Here is a 17,215-nt window from a genome sequence, read left to right as displayed (position 1 = left end):
AATTTCTTATATGTTCCTCAAACTCATTCTTCTGCCTTTTGCCTTGAATCCTTGATACCCTTATAAATCAAAAACTGATCTATTTGTGTCTTAATGAGACGAGTGTCTATGTGTGTCCATCTGCTTGTTATATGAGCATTTGTTTGCCTATGTCTGTCTGTGTATCAGCCTATGCATTTCTGTCTGTGTTTGTTTCTATTGTGTGTGACTGCATATGTCTTTGTGTGCTTCTATGTGTGTGTATGCTTGTCTTGTTGTACATATTATACATGCTAGTATATTGGGATATTTACCAATATTTCTGTGTAATTCTATGCCTGCATCTCTGTGCTTTGAGGTATCTTTTTTTTGAGAGTGAGAGAGCTGACGCTGGAACTGCCAGTGGGTTTAAAGTGAGAATTGCCGTTCACTAATCATTGCTCCTTACTCGGTTGGTGGGACGTGGATGTTTCAGAATCTCCACACAAGTCGTCCCAGTCCTCTTCGGCTCATACCAAGGTCCTCCCCACACGGCGTGGGGAGGGGAGAGGGAACAGATATCAGGCACCCACCACCTGGGTTGGCCCTTTCTGTCCTATTCTAGGCTGTTTTTCCTGGAATGGGAGAATGGGAGGGAGGGTGTGAGGGTGGGAGTGGGTGGCCCTGCTGTTAGTGCTGGTGCAGGTGGGATGACATTGGTGAGGTGGCCTGAGTGAGTCAGTGCACAGTGTTGTATCCATGTCGTGTTATTAGTGTGGAGGCTATTGCATAAGTGACAGAAAAAGTGAGGGAAGGATGTTGCTGAATTCAATAGTGAGAGTGGTCGTGTCTAAGCCTTTTTTTGGAGATACAGCTTGAGACTTGTTCGGGGGTACGTGCTATAACAGATATACAGTGAGTGTGAGGGGGCAGACAGAATACAGTGACACTTTTCCGGGCAGAGCGGGGAAGGTTGTTGATGCTTATACTGTATTGTTGGACATTTATTCAGATCATCCTTCATCGAGGTGAGCCTCCCCGAATGTCTTGTCCATGTCTATCATGAATAACGACACAGACCATGTCCCTCAGCTTTCACAGAATCAGTTTAGGTAGAGCTTGCAAACAGCAAGGAGAATCAATGAGAAGTGTTTTATATATCTAATCCAAAACGGTAGCAGAAAATCTGAACATCATGTGCTCTGGAAATTACACATGCAATTATTGTAAATACTGCAGTCTTATTGAATGGTCTGAAGTTGTATCTAAACTATGTTAACTAAGTGAGTGCTCATGCTGTGAAAAATAAAATCCAAGAGTGTATATGAGGTGGGTTGAAGTGTATGTTGTGAACCAAACTAGAGAGCAGTTCGGAGTTGGTCTTGTGTGTTAACAAAGACTAATTACTAACCTTACTCTGAAGCAGCTTTTGAGGAATAGTGACGTTAATAAGGTGTATTTTGCATGGCTTCCGCATACTATATCAAATGTGTGAACATTCTGGTCAAACATCATGGAAGCCTGGAGGGTAGAGGGTCATGTTCACTCCAGTAAATTGGGAAAGTACAATATAACATTCAGTGGGAGACAAGCAATGGTTATTCGAGTAATAGAGTCCTAGAGCATGGACACAGGTCCTTCAGCTCAAAGTGGTCCATTCTGAACAAAATGTCCATTCACACCAACCCATTGCCCTGTCATTGCCCTGTATCCTTCTAATCCTTTCCTATCCATGTATTGATCCAAATGCCTTTTAAATGTTGTTAATGTATCCCCCTCAACCACTTCCCCTGGTAGCTCATTCCATATGCATTCCAAGATGTGTGTAAAGATCATTCCTTGTCAGCTTCCATTTTTTTCTTACCCCCTGACCTTAAACTGATGCCCTCTAATCCGTGATTGCTGTTCAAACCTGGGAAGAGAAGACTGGGTGCATTCATTCTCTCCATGCCTCCTGTGATCTTTTAAGCGTCTATAAGATCCCCCTCAGTCTCATATACTCTAAAGTAAAAATCCGAGCTTGTCCAACCTCTCCCTATAACTCAGATCATCAAGACCTTGGCAACATCCTTGTAAATTTCTTCTGCATCTTTTCAGTTTAATAACATCCTTCCTATAGCAAAGTGAACAAAACTGATCATGACCCTTTAAATAATGCCTCACCAGCGTCCTGTATAACTGCGAAGTAAATCCTCAACTTCGATACTCAGTGCTTGACTGATGAAGGCCAGTGTGCCAAAAGCCTTCTTCACTCTCCTGTCTACCTGTGAATCAACTTTCAGAGCACCGCACACCTGAACTCCAAGGTCCCTCTGCTCCACTACACTCCTTAAGGCCCAACCATTCACCATGAAACTCCAACCTTGACTCGACTTCCTAAAATGCAAGAACTTACACCAATCTGTACTAAACTGCATTTTCCACTTCACAGTCCACTTCCCCAGCTAATCAAGGTACTGCTGAAACTTCTGAAATTCCTGATAACCTTCCTCACTCTCCATGATGCTGCCTATTTTAGTGTCGTCATGAAACTTACAAATTATGCCTGTGCATTCTTATCTAGATCATAAATGTATGTAATAGGTAAATGATATAAATGTTTCATACATCTATGATCTAGATGAGAGAATATATTTATATGTATATATATATATAGAAACAAACAATGTTCTCAGCACCGACCGCTGAGATATTCCACGATTCACAAGTCTCCAGTCTGAAAAGCATGCTTCCTATATTACCCTCTGCTTCCTACCACCAAGTCAATTGTGTATCTATTTTACCAGTTCCCCCTGGATTCTAGGCGATCAAACATTACAGAGTAGCCAATCTTCTGTAATCTTAACAAAGGCCTTACTGAAATGCATATAGATAATATGTGTCATTATGCCCTCATCATTGATCATCATCACTTTATCAAAGCACTGTAACAAGTTTGAGAGCCATTATCTCTCATGAACAAAGCCATGCTGACTGCTGCTAATCAAACCCTGTCTTTCAAGTGCATGTAGAGAGGAACCACGATTGTCCAATTATCAATTATCCGAAATTTGGATTATCTGAAGGGAACCTCAAGGTCCCGATAGAAACATTGTCTTTCCACCCTGTTTGCATCTTTTTTTTGTAGGTCCAATGATTTTTAAAAAACTTGTCTTAAAATGCTGCCAAGAAAGGTCCAGTCCGTCTCCAAAAGACTGATCTCCCGCCTTCTCTCTCTCTCTCACCCCACACTTTCCCGGGAGTTGTACACAGGGGTTTACCCTAAAGCCCCCTTCCCCAGATAAATCTTCACTCAGCGAGTTGTTAGTTCATGGAATGCCCTGCCAGTAACAGTGGTGGACTCTCCCTCTTTATGGGCATTTAAGAGGGCATTGGATAGGTATATGGAGGATAGTGGGTTAGTGTAGTTTAGGTGGGCTTGGATCGGCGCAACATCGAGGGCCCAAGGGCCTGTACTGCGCTGTATTCTTCTATGTTCTATGTTCTATGTTCTATGTTCTAAATGCGCCAAATTGTCCTGTACACAGCAAATGTGGAACTTGCCAAAACGTGTGTGTGTGTGTTTTTTGTGCGTGTGTGTGTGTGCGCGCTATTTGAAGGCTTACCCCACAAAGACAGCAGCAGCAGCAGTCCTGTTGGTGTACAGTCCGGCTGCCGGTTTGGGGGTACAGAGCTAGGGGCGAATGGGGGCGCGGACGGGAGTCCGAAAATGTGTGGGGACGGTTGAAAATGTGGGGGTGGGGGTGCGGGGTTGGAGGCGCAGGGTTAGAGGCGTGTGGGGGTGTGAATGGGGTTTGGACGATGGGTGGGAATGGTTGGGCATGCGGGGTTAGGGGACTGCTGTTGGTGTTGCAGGGTTAAGAACGGGCAGGGGCAGATGGGTGTGGCGTTGGACGGGGTTGTGGGCTGGTGGGGGCAGGGTTAGAGTGGGAGCGGATAGGGTTGGGCGGGCAGGGGCAGGCAGTGGCAAGGGGTGGGAGTGGATGAGAATGTGGGCGGGCGGGTTGGGGGGCCGTGAGGGTAGACGGGGACGTGGGGGGTGTGGACGGGGTTGTGGGCGCGCGGGAGTGGGAGTGGACAGTGTTCAGAGTGGGCGAGGAATACATGGGACAGGGTAGGAGAAGACGTGGCGTGGGGTCTCGCACGCAGTGTGCTTTTGCCTTGTCTCCTGAACGGGGAGCAGACTTCACAGAAAACTCCGAGCCCCAGAGTAGATCATTTAACCGAATAATCAATTATTTGAATGAAATAGTGCATGGTCCAGCTCAATCAGATAATTGAGCTTCCTCTGTATATCTTTTCTCTCGGAATACTCTCAAATAACTATCTACTACAGATGTTAGTTTTACTGGACTATAGCTCCCAGGTTTATCTTTGTAGCCCTCCTTGAATAAGGGCTCAGTATTCACTATCCTCCAGTCAAACGGGACCTCACCCGTTGGCCAGCGAAGTTGGAAAAGTACCAATCAGGGCTCCCGTAATTTCTTCTCTATCCATCTGCAGCGTTCATGAATAGATCTGGTCAGGATCAGAAGATTTATAGAAGGTCTTTCTTGAACATAAAACACCACAGAGTGAGCAAGTGGCTTAATGATGGTTAACGTAACAAATTAAAGATTATATTAATTATAGGAAGTGCCTTCAGAAGAAAAACAGAAAATTGTGGAAACCTGAGAATTCTCAGAAATTGATGATCCCAAAAAGGAGGGCCATGAAGCTGATAAGGAAATCACAATGCGAACATACATGCTAACAAACAGGAACACAAAGACTGCATCAATCTACTATCTATAATTTAAAGGAAACAAAATAAAAGCAATGTCAAATGTGGAAATTTGTAATCGGGAGCGGAGTGTTTATTGTGGAGAACAAGGAAATAGCCAAGAAAATAACCAGTTACTTTGTATCTCTCTTCATTGAGGATGATCCAGAAAAATCACAGAAAACTAAGTGACCAGATGGCGCTTATGGAACTAAAGACATAAAACCAATTTATATCAGTAACAGAGTAGTACTTGAAAATGTAGCTAGATTGAGCATTGCTAAGTCTGACAAGACAGATTTACTTTGTATCAAAATGTCAGAAGCAAGGCACCAGTGGAAGTATTAATTGCACAGTCGATTACTGTGATTTATTTTCCTGTACATTCTGCAGAGACGGGAAGCATTGCAGATAAATGGAAGATAGTAAATGTGTTCCAAGCATTTTAGATGAATGGAAGGGATCCAAGCCAATATTTGTGATTCGGAGGAGCTGGTGTTGGATTGGGGTCGACAACGTTAAAAATCACACAACACTAGGATTATAGTTCAATAGGTTTAATTGGAGGCACAAGCTTTCAAAGTGCACAACCACCTGATGAAGAAGCAGCGTTTCGAAAGCGACTACTAGCGAATAAACGTTTTGGACTTAAAGCTGGTTTTGTGTGATTTTTAACCTTATCATTTATGGTTATCATAAATGATGGAGATGAGAATGTGGAAGGGAGAGTGGGCGGTAATGTGATAAATCAGTTTATGTTGGACACAAAGATTGGCCGGGTGGTTTGCAGTGAGGAGGAAAGCAGGAAGATACAGACGGAATGGTCAGAAGTGCAGATCGATGGCAGATGGAATGTAACGCTGATAAATATGAGTTGATACTTTGGAAGAAGGAACCAGGCAGGGGAGGACTCAATGAATGGCAGCATACTAGGAAGCTCAGAGGGTGCTTTTCCACACATCCCTGAATGTAACTGGACAGGCTAACAGTTGAGCTAAAAAGGCTTAGAAGTCGTAGAAATTGATAATAAGAGTTATACATGAGTTTGTTTAGGGCAAGATGACATGCAGTGTGCAGTTCTGGATACCACATTACGAAAGAATGTCATTACACTGAGAGGGGTGGGGTTTGGTGGGGATTCACGAGGATGCTCCCTCGGATGGAGCGTATCAGCTATGGAGAGAATCTGGATAAGCTCGGATTGTTTAGTTTGGAGGAGAGGAAGCTGAGGGGACGTGATTCAGAAGTATAAGATTACGAAGGGCATGGACAGAATGGATAGACAGCAGCTGTTCCTTTTAATCATGAACAAGGGAACAAAGAAAGTTTAGAGATAATTTAAAGATATTTTGTCACCCAGAGGATGTTGGGGTCCGGAAGAGAGAGAATGGTTGTTACGCTAACTCCAAAACAACTACAAAGTACTTGGACGAGTTTTTACAGTGTCATAACATGTCTGGTTCTGGGTCTCATGACAGAGAGTGGGACTAATGTAGACCGTGCTGTATTTCGGACGCTACAGAGTCTGTGTTTCTGTGATTGTATGATTGTAGAATGCTCGTGGTTAAACATTTAAGACAGAAATTGATGCTTTTCTGAAGAGTATAGCAATGAGAGTTGTACAGTGAACTGTAATAGCTTCTAAAGATATGCCAATGTGAAAGGTCAGATAAAGCAATTGCATCTCAGTACAGCCTGAAACCAGAGAATAGAGAATGGAGAATAGGGAAATGGCAGAATTATGAAGCAACTACTTCATTCAGTCTTCACAGAAGATAGCAAAGCAAAAAAAAAAAGCTTCCCAGCAATACCCTGAAACTTTAGTCTGGTGAGAAAAAGAGAATAGAATGAAATTAGCAACTAAACAGTTCGAGACAAAGTATTGGAACTGAACATAATGGGCATAGACAAAGTCAACATAGATTTATGAAAGGGGAATCATATTTGAAAAAGTGAATTTTTGCAAAATTATGGAGAAGCTGTCAATGCAATACGATTGGATTGTCAGAAAGATTTTTGATAAAGCCCCAAACCTATTCTGCAAATTTGAATGCTATGGGAATCGGGCTAATGTCTGGTCATGGTTTTAGAATGTGAGAGCTGGCAGGAAACAGTGAGTAAGATTAAAACATTTTTTTTTAGAATGGAAGGCTTGGAGGATATAGCAAGGATCGGGGATTGGGACCAGCTATTCCCAATACACATCATATCTTTGGTTGAGGGGCTCAAATGCAATATTCCCAAGTCTGCTGATGGCATTAAACGATGTTGGATTGTGAGTGGGTGAACAGGATGTAAAAAAGCTCCAAGGTGATTGAGACAACTGGAGTGACTAGGCAACTCCGAGGCAGATGGAGAGCAATGGGGGGAGATGTGACGTGCACTTTGTTGGGAACTTTAGAATGCCAGCGGATCAATTGAAAATGGATTTATTCAAAAATGTTGATCTGTGAAGGAACTTAAGCTGCATTTTTGTTTCCTTCTGCGCTGACCTATGAAGGCCATGCAGGGCTGTGAATTCTGAAACCAGAAGTCAATACTGGGAATGGCACTGACACACTGACCAGTGTGCATAGACCCACCAAGTGGGTAGCTGTAACATTGAAAAGGATTTGGATCTCCTTGTACACCAGTCACTGAAAGCAATATTGAAGGAATAGAAAGCAGTTGACCTTCATTTCAGGAGCATTTGAGTACAGGAGTAAGGATGTCTTACTGCAGCTGTACAGGCCTTTGGTGAGACCCCCATCTCGAACATTGTGCAGTATTTTGTGCGGTTTTGCTCTCCTTACCAATAATGGACAATCCTGACATGGAGGGAGAGCAATGAAGGATGACCAGACTGATCTCTGGGAAGACAGGCTTGTTGTGGGAACAGAGCTTGGGGCGACTGGGCCTGTATTCCATGGGGTTTGGGAAATTTAGTGATGATCTCAGTGAAATATCTAAAATTCTGACAGGGTGAGACAGATTGGAAGCAGGGATGATAATTACTGGGATGTCAAAAAATAAGGGTCCACAACGTTAGGTACAGATAGGCCACTCTGCATTGAGAAGAGAATAAATATCTTCACTCAGAGACTGGTGAACCTGGTGAATTCTCTCGCACATAGGGCTGTGGAAGCCAAGGTACTGAATATAAATGAAAGGGATAGACAGAGAGCAGTAGTATCGTGTGAAAATAGAGGATCAGATATCATTCCAGGTTTTTCTCAAATAACACAGTAGTTGTATTCCTGTGGAACACCGTGTTGCAGAAAATCATGCAATATGAATAATGCATGATTTCGCCTATGCGAAAAAGTGGGAAAGGGGCAAAACACCCCCCCAAACAAAATCTGTAAAAACCAAAAATTTAAGTTAATCTAACACACATGACCATAGTCTAAGAAAATCTTTAGATCATATATTGTAATGAGACAATGCTGTAAATGTAACACGTTCACACTAAAGTCACTGACTACAGCACTGTACCTTTCACCAAGCTCTTCACCAGAAAGCGCGTGAGCCGACTGACCACATGATGCTGACATGGAATTCCGGTTTGAAATAAAGGTCCTTCTAAATATAGACAATAATTCCTAGTTTCAGTCTCGGTTTCAAGGCTTGCAGAGCAGATTGCATTCCTGCTTTAGTGAACACACTGAGTGTGCATTTTGCAGATAGAGGATCCTGAGGCTGGGTTTTGCTGTTCAGCTGGTGCCGGGAATGGAATTGTGTGACAGTGAATGGGAGCTTGCTTTATAAAGAGGATGCAGAATTCACAAATTGTGTTGCATACTAGTTGTGTTTAATAAACATGCGCTATTGGCGAACTGCCTGTATATTGAAGGGAGGATCAAAATTGATGGACCAAAGCAACTACAGCAGTTTCCATTTTATATATCACGACGTTTAAACATGTTGAGTGATATGAACAATGTACGGGGCAAATCGCACTGAGGAGATTTTCTCCACTATCTAGAATGGGGGACGCTCAATGGGTTGAATGACCTCCTCCTTTCCCGATGTTTCTGTGCAGTCTGTGGGATAGCTCTGCAAATATTCTCACAAGCTCTCAGACGTTCGGAAGGAGGTCTCTGCGGGGACGTCAGGACTGTGATTCCCATTCCCAACAACAAGGCTGGGACCGGGTGTTCTGTCCCGGTTTATCCTTTAAGAACGATGAGCAGTTAGATACAATTGAGTGACTTGATTGGAAGTTTCAGAGACCATTGAAGAGTTTATCACATGTCTGTGTGTCTGGGGTCACTTTTAGGCAGACCAGGAAAGCACGGGAGACTCACTTCCTGAAAGTACACTGGGGAAGGGAATTCTGTTTACAATTGACATTGGCTTCAAGGTCACTGTTCCTGACACCAGATTTTAGATCTCGATATTGTATTAATTGTTTTTAACTTCCACCAGCTGCCAGACCATTAGCCTGGTCTGGATTAGTAATCCAGTGACATTTCCATAAGAGCACCATCTCCACATGGGGACCTATCAGAAGCCACGCTGAGCTGGTTATTCCTGTGCTGCTTGGCAACTCTGTCAAATGGTACAGCCACTAATGTGACTATAGTGATCGGACTGAGGGGTTGGTAACTGGACAGATTTTAGTTATTCCCTTCTAGGGGATTTGGCAGAGTCGAGTCATTTTCCCCCTTGCCAGGGAGATGTCAGAGTTGGAGCTGGAATGAAACAGCTTCTCCAGAGATACGGCTTGTTATAAAGCAGAAGTCTTCAGTCCTATTGCAGGAATGATGTCAGAGCCCGTTGCCTTTGTCGTATCTACTGTGTTCAGCTGTTTCTTCATGTCACGTGCAGAAAATCGAATTGTTTAAAGACTGCCATCTGTGATTCTGAGGGCATCAAGATGATGGTGATGTGGATCATCCACTCAAAAATCCTGGCTAATCGTGAAGAAATTATATCCTTATCTTTTACACTGATGTAAAGAGCTGTTCCATTATTTAGGATGGAGATACTTGTGGAGTCCTCTCCTCCAGTGAGTTGTTTAATAGTCCATTGACATTTATAATTGTATGTGGCAGGATAGCAAAGCTTAGATCTGATCTGTTTGTCTTGAGATAATTTTGTCCTCTCTATCAGATGTTAGTCCTGCTATTTGGAATGTAACCGGTCAAGTACCATAGCTTTAAAGGTTTGTCGTCAGGTTTAGGTACACATGGATCTGACTCTGGTATGTTCACCCACGCTCCTTACTGAACCATGGATCAGTTTGATGGTAATGGTAGATTGAGAGATTATCACAGGGAAAAGAGTTACAGATTGTGATTGAACACAGTTCTGCTGCTGCTGTGATCTATATCAGCACATGAATGCCCAGTTTGAGCTGCAATATCTGTAACTCAATTCTACTGACTGTCTCCCAATTCACACGGAGACCCATTCACTCATCAGCACTGTACTCCGTGATCTAACTTGGTTTCTGATGTGGTGGAATTTCCATTTTCACATTCTTATTCTGTTAGGATCTCTTCATGGTGTCACGCCTCCAATTTGTTACATTATTTAAATTCTTTAACTTATTCATCTCAATCTTTTCCATTCCCGTAATGACATCTTCTATATTTAAAATGAATGTGTTTCCCTCTGTTTCCCTCCCTGACCATGATGAAGAGCTCTGCAGTGCTCATGATGCAGCCTTTTGCACCTTCAGAGCCAATGAATCTGTGAACCTGGTGTTATTGTTCACTTCCCTGGTACACAGCGCTCCGTGTTGGACAGAGCTTTTGTGCATCTGTGACAGATATCTGTGGAACTAGTTCAAAAACAGACATAGCTGAAGAAACTAAGCAGGTCTGGCAGCATCTTGTGGAATGAAAGCAGAGTTCATCTTTCGGGTCCAGTTTCTCCAGAAATATTTGTGTTCTTATTTCCAGTACCCATAATTATTTGTTTATTTGAAAATTTGTGCTGTGCCTATTCAACCCTGGAGAATCTGTAGAGACAGAGAAACCAAGTTAGCGTTTCAAGTCCAGTGTGACACTTCTTCAGAACGTAAAAGTATTGGAAAATGGGATTTTTAATCCCTGGCAGAGGTGGGGAGCGAGTGATGCATAATAGTGAGAGTGGCAAAAGATAATTGGGCTTTTAACAGTGGTGAACGAGAAGATGATGGGAAAGATGCGAATGGGGGAAAGGGGTCCTCTCTATTGAGTGCAAGATAAAGAAGACACAACCACACGGTCATTGCGAGACTAGGGCAGAGAATGTATGAAAAAGGAGAACAGTCATAGTGAAGTCAGGCTGTGAAGTTATCGAATTGAATATTAACTCCTACAGACTGTAACGTACCAAAGTGTAAAGTGAGGTGTTATTCGAGCTTGGGTTGTGCTTCACTGGAACATTGCAGTAGCTCAGCACCGAAATGTTAGCATGAGAGCAAGGTAGGTTATGGAAATAGGAAGCAATGAGAGGGTCAGCGTTATTCCTACAGAGAGAGTGGGAGTGTTCCTCAAAGCAGTTTCTGTTTTGTCTCCCCGGTGTGAAGGATACTGCACTGTGAGCAGCAATGACAGGATGTTTACATTAGATTAGATTCAGCCCAATAAGTCCATACCGATCCTCTGAAGAGTAATCCACCCAGACCCATTTCGCTCTAATGGATCTAACACTATGGCAATTTAGTGTGGCCAATTCACCTGCCGTGCACATCTTTGGACTGTGGGAGGAAAACGGAACACCCGGAGGAAACCCACGCAGACACAGGGAGAACGTGCAAACTCCACACAGTCATCCGAGGCTCTAAATGAACCCGGGTACCTGGTGCTCTGAGGCAGCAGTGCTAACCACTGAGCCACCGTGCTGGCCTCCAACTGTGTGGAGACTGATTTGAAACAGTACAAGTGAATGAGTGCAGTGGGGGTGGCAATGTGGGAGATAGGTCAGTCACAGCATAACGCCCTTTCCACTGTAGTTAGGGGATTCCTGGTTTGAAAGAAAAACGCTCACGTCAGAGGCAGATCACTGGAATGTGGCATCATCAATCGGAATCAGAGATGGAGAAACTGGGAGAAAGGAGTCACCATCCGCTGATCATGTGTTCAGCCACATGCAGAAGTTCCCTCTGAAGAATTGAAAAGAACCAGACATTAAATGGAGGAGTTCTGACTCACATCTGGTCAGAAGCGTGATGTGGATAGAAACCCAGAGGAAGGTCAGTGGGTATACATGGGCAGACGTTCAAGCAGATATCCCATTATGCTCAGCAATTATTTGTTTCTACTCAAAAAGAAGGACTTGATAAAGAGTTGAACCACCCATGGTTGACTAAACCTCTCAAGGATACTATTCAATCACAAATTGATGAGCATTGATATCGGGCCAGACTTAGGATGTTTATTTCAGGGACTACTGGCAGATGCTAGGCATAAATTTCAGCTGTGCTTCCTGAATTATCCCAGAAACCCCTGTCCTTGCTGTTCCATCCTCTTCCCTGCTCATGTCACCTTCCTGATTCCAGGTTCCCCCTCTCCAATTACAAAGCATATTCTCTCATATTATTGTCCCTACCCACATCACCTTAAGCTCTTTGATCCAGCCTACCTTCCCTGCACTAGCCTCAGGCTGCATTTTGTGCTGCCACTTTTCCTCTGGTCTCAGTGTGGCTCGGCCTCTCCATTCACGCTGTTTTAAAACTTCCACTCATCTCATTCTGGAAAATTTCCTTCTTGGAGTAAACCGTATTGAAAACACCTCTCCCCCTTTGCCCTGAATTCACACTGATCCAAATTTCAAAAAGTATACTCAGTCTACATTTCACTCTGCTAAAGGTAACTGCATTCTTACCGTGTGGTATAAGAATTCCCTTCATTACATAGATCTGGCCAGAGATACGTTTTCACTGTCGAGATCATGACCCCCTTTAGAAAAGGAATTCAGGTGTTTGATGCCTTTTTGGCACTAGTAAGAGTTTCCTGCTGCCTTGGTATTGTAACGTGGAGAAAAACAAATCATAGTATGAGGTTTGGGCTGTGTGTTGTTTACCTGTCATTTTTAATCTGTATAGGTTAGATGGTTTTTTTGAAGTTGGCTCTGTGGGTCGGCACATCATCGAAGGCCGAAGGGCCTATACTGTACTGTCATGTTCTAGGTAATATTGATGAAAAGGAGGTCACCTGGAAAATAATTGTACAGGAATATGCATAGAAACTAGAAGCTGATGTAGGCTGTTTGGCCACTCGCGTTCTGACATTCAAGATCATGACTGACTCCTTTCCGATTTGTATCCAACATTCTCCTCTGCCCTCAAAAATGCTTGATCCCCTTCTTAACGGGAGTATGAATACATGCACCCCCACTCTTAAATTTATGCAAATAATCCATCTCCATTACATTTGTATGGTTTGACAAACGTAATGAGGAGGTCAGATGAACAAGATGAAGCAAATGTCTGAGATGAGGAATTGCGAAATCGTCCAATAGAAGAAGGAAAATAAGATGAGCGATGACAGAGTTATATAAAGCAATGCAATCTGCTGCGTGCACTTCTGCTTTATTTGCAAAACGTTTTATGCAGGTACAATAAGTAACGAGGCAACGTCACAGAATTGTATCAGTTATTGTGAGCAACATTGAATATAAATGTAGATGTTAATGTTTCAGTTGTATCAGGCACTGGGTGTTGGCAAATTCTGTTGCCGAGACAGCTAGTCTATTAAACAGAACGATGCTAATAGCATGGGTTTAATTCCTGCTCTCACTTGATAGTTTAATTGAGTATAACATGTCTGCAGAGCCGATCTGCTGAAAGAGAAGCATCTCGAAACTATTTTTGGGGTAATGAGCTTTAACCAGTGCAGTGCCAGAGGGATCAGTGCTGGGGCCGGAATTATTAACCGCACAATGAGTTGGGTGATAGAAATGAAAGTACTACCTCCATATTTGTGAGTAACACAAACAGAAGTGGGGAAGGCAAGTGGTGAGGATGATGCAAGGAGTTTATCATGAGATAGAAAAAAATAAGGTGAGTGCACAAAAAGTTGGCATCTGACATATAGCGTTGTAAAGCTTGTACTGATTAACTTGTCAGGTAAAATAGAAGAGTGAATCTAATTTACAAGAGAAAAGACTCAGGAATTTCAGGCCCTCGGCTTGACAGTTAAAAAGTTGGCATGCAATTCAGCAATTATAGGAAATTCGAATGCACTACTGGCAATTATTTCAAATGTGGTGGTGCATAAATATCATTCTAAGCATGTACACGTTTCTATGCAGACTGAATGTGCAAAAATGTGAACGGTTCTGCTCTAATTTTCTAAGGAAATATGTAGTGGAGATAACAGACATATTGGTAGCAGATGGGAGAAGCTCCACAGAATTAATCCTGAGAATTGAGGTATTTTCTTATGGAGTGAGCTTAAGTAGCTTAGTGAAAAACTCATTGGAGTTTGAAAGAATGAGAGGAGATCTCAATGAAAACAAAAACAGATTGGCAGTAGGCTTGACAGGCTCATTGCCAACAAGGTTGTCTCAATTTGTGGGAGAGTCCAGGGCCAGAGGGTACAGCCTCAGTCAAAGAGAGCATATCTTTATGGAGGGACGTGAGGAGTGCCTTCTCTCTCAGAGGGTTACTGAATGATAGGCCTGTTGAAACCCTGTCGCTAAGTCTAATCAAAGCAGGTGGTGGACAGATTTCTAAGCAGTGAGAAAATCAAGAGCTATGGGGATAAGGCAAGAAGGCGGATTTGAGGATCATCAATCAGCCATGATGGTAATGAATTGTGGAGCAGATTTGATTTGTTGAATAGACTATGTCAGCCTAAGTTCTGATAAACATTCTATTGGATCCTGACAGATTAGCTGTGGATAGAATGCTTCAACTTACGTATAACATGCAAAGTTATAGTTCATTTGTTAAACATGAGGGATCACCCATTCCAAACAGCAATTAACTTTCCTTTCTGCAGGTGGTTTTATTTTGGATTTCTCTAGCTAAACATTTAGTGGAAGCAGAGACCCTCAACACCTTTTAAGGCAGAAGTAGATAGGTTCAAGGTCAGGAAAGGGTTGAACAGATTTGCAGATTAGTTAGGAATGCAGGTTCAATGCTATAATCAGCTCAGCGTGACCTTATTCAATCAGGGTAAGCACAAGGAGCTGCATGATATGCTCCCAGTTCGGCTGCCTCCGTTTGTACATTCTTTGACATAGTGTTTTAAAAATCGTACACAACTCATCTATGATATCAAAAGATAAATAGCAATGTTAAAACTGTTGGTGGAGCCACCAATAATTTACATCCTCATTTTCATATGCACATTGTGAATATTATACAGTACTTTATACATTCATTCCTCTCTCCTGAGCACACTCATGTAAACAAGGCCAGCTTATCACCTTTTCACAAAAGATAGCCTGAATATCTAAAGTTTCAATTGAGTAACCTTCGTCTGGTAGCATACAAGGTATTTGCATACTTACAAAAACGACTGACAAAGTCTGCAAATAGGATTCAAGAGGGAATTCCCGCATAACTGTAGTCCAGCATCCTTACTGAAATGTTGAATACCACTCACCCCTACCCCCATCTCTGCACACAGGCAATGAGGGAATTGTGCTCTGTATCTTACACAGGCCATGCTTTTGTTTTGGTGATCAATCTTTTGGAGGCTGTAACAGTGCTTAACTTGTGAAGTACTTATTCTAAGTATCATATCAATGATAGAATTAGTGACATGCTCTATTTTTTATAAATTCATTTCTATTTCTACCTTCTGCTCCATAGATCATTCCTGCATTAATCAATACTGACTGTTCTGTTATAACACAGGAGCCCATATCAAACTCTGCTGTGATGTCCCACATGTACTGACTATTCCTCTCCCAGCTTTTACCTGAGCCTGAACAAGTTTGTGTACAATCTCAGCATTCTATTTTAAACTGAATTGAGTTTTTTCCTAATTTTCCTATCTGTCAACAAAACTTTCCCCATCTCCCAGCTCTACTGCAGCCTCGATACGCATCCCTGCCTTAGACACTTTGAATCTGAAAACTTCATCCATGTCTCTGTCTGCTCCAGTCTCAACTATTCTAATAATCGTCTCATTGGCGTCTCACTTCATACTCTCCATGAACCACAGTTTATCCTCAACTCTGCTGCTTGTCCATCAACTCACACGAAGTCTAATTCACTTATCACCCCTATAATCGTTGAACTACAGTGGCTTCTGGTCTGGTAATATCTCATTTTAAAGTTCTCATTCTTATCAGTGTCTCTCTCTGGCATCACATCTCCAATTAGTACCATTCCTCAAGTCATTTCTCATAGATCCCTCAAATTTGTTTTCCCTTCCAGAATTGTGCTTAAAATGAATGTTTTTCTCTGTTTCCCTCCTTGACCATGATTTGAGCCCCTGTACAGTTGATGGTGCTGTGTCATTGCTTGTATTTTCATTCACTTCCCAATGCGTCACACGTGAAGCTCCCTGTGAGACAGGGATATCAGCAACTTTGACTCATTACTTTCCCAATTATTATCTGTCAATCCATTGAAACTCCATGTTAGTCATCGTCAGCTGATCATAGTTGAATGCACATGGAAAAACCCCTTGGAGTTTTGAGAAGAATCAGGCATGAATTACAGACTTTTGGTCTGCAGGTACAAGTAGTGGTTAGGAAGGCAAATGTAATTTTCTCCTTCATTGCTGAAGAGGTTGAGTTTAAAAGCAGAGAGGTAATGTTGCAGCTGTACAAGGTGCTGGTGAGATCACATCTGCAGTACTGTGTGCAGATTTTGTCTCCGTACTTGAGAAAGGATGTACAGGCACTGGAGGAGGTGCAGAGGAGGTTGTTTCCGACGTTGAGAAGGGTTGATTTATGAGGAGAGACTGAGTAGATTGGGATTATATTAGTTCGAATTCAGAACAATGAGGGGGGAATCTTATAGAAACATAAAATAATGAAGGGAATGGATGAGATATAAATAGACTGTATGTTTTCACAGACATGTGAAGCTAGGATAAGAGGGCACAGCTGCAAGACTAGAGGAAGCAGATTTAGGCCTGAATTGAGAATGAATGTCTTCATCCAGAGGGTTGTTAATCTGTGGAATTCTTTGCCCAGTGAAGTAATTGACGCTATTCAGGAAACTGTTTTAAAGTAAGGTATATTTTTTCTAAAACTGGAAGAAAATAACGGATACAGTGAGAGGTTGAGTAAGTGGAGCTGAGTCCACAAAAAGATCAGCCATAATCTTATTGAATGATGGAGCAGGGTTGAAGGGCTGGACGGCCTACTCCTGCTTCTAGTTCTTATGTTATAATCAACAGCTTAAGCACTTGTTGCTAACAATGAGCTGGAAAATAGATTGAAAGGAATTTCAGTTGATAACGTTGACAGATATTTAAATTAACATTTCACAATGATCAAACATGACGGGGAGACGATGGTCTTGTAGTGTTCTCTAAATTGTTAATCCATAGACCCCGATAACGTTCTGGGACCCGAGTTCAAATCCTGCCACGGCAGATGCCGAAAGTTTATTTC

Source organism: Chiloscyllium plagiosum, unplaced genomic scaffold (genome assembly GCF_037043375.1).
Source record: "Chiloscyllium plagiosum isolate Xiang-an unplaced genomic scaffold, Cpla_swu_hap1 HiC_scaffold_13, whole genome shotgun sequence".
NCBI lineage: Eukaryota > Metazoa > Chordata > Chondrichthyes > Orectolobiformes > Hemiscylliidae > Chiloscyllium > Chiloscyllium plagiosum.
This window is presented reverse-complemented; position numbering follows the sequence as displayed.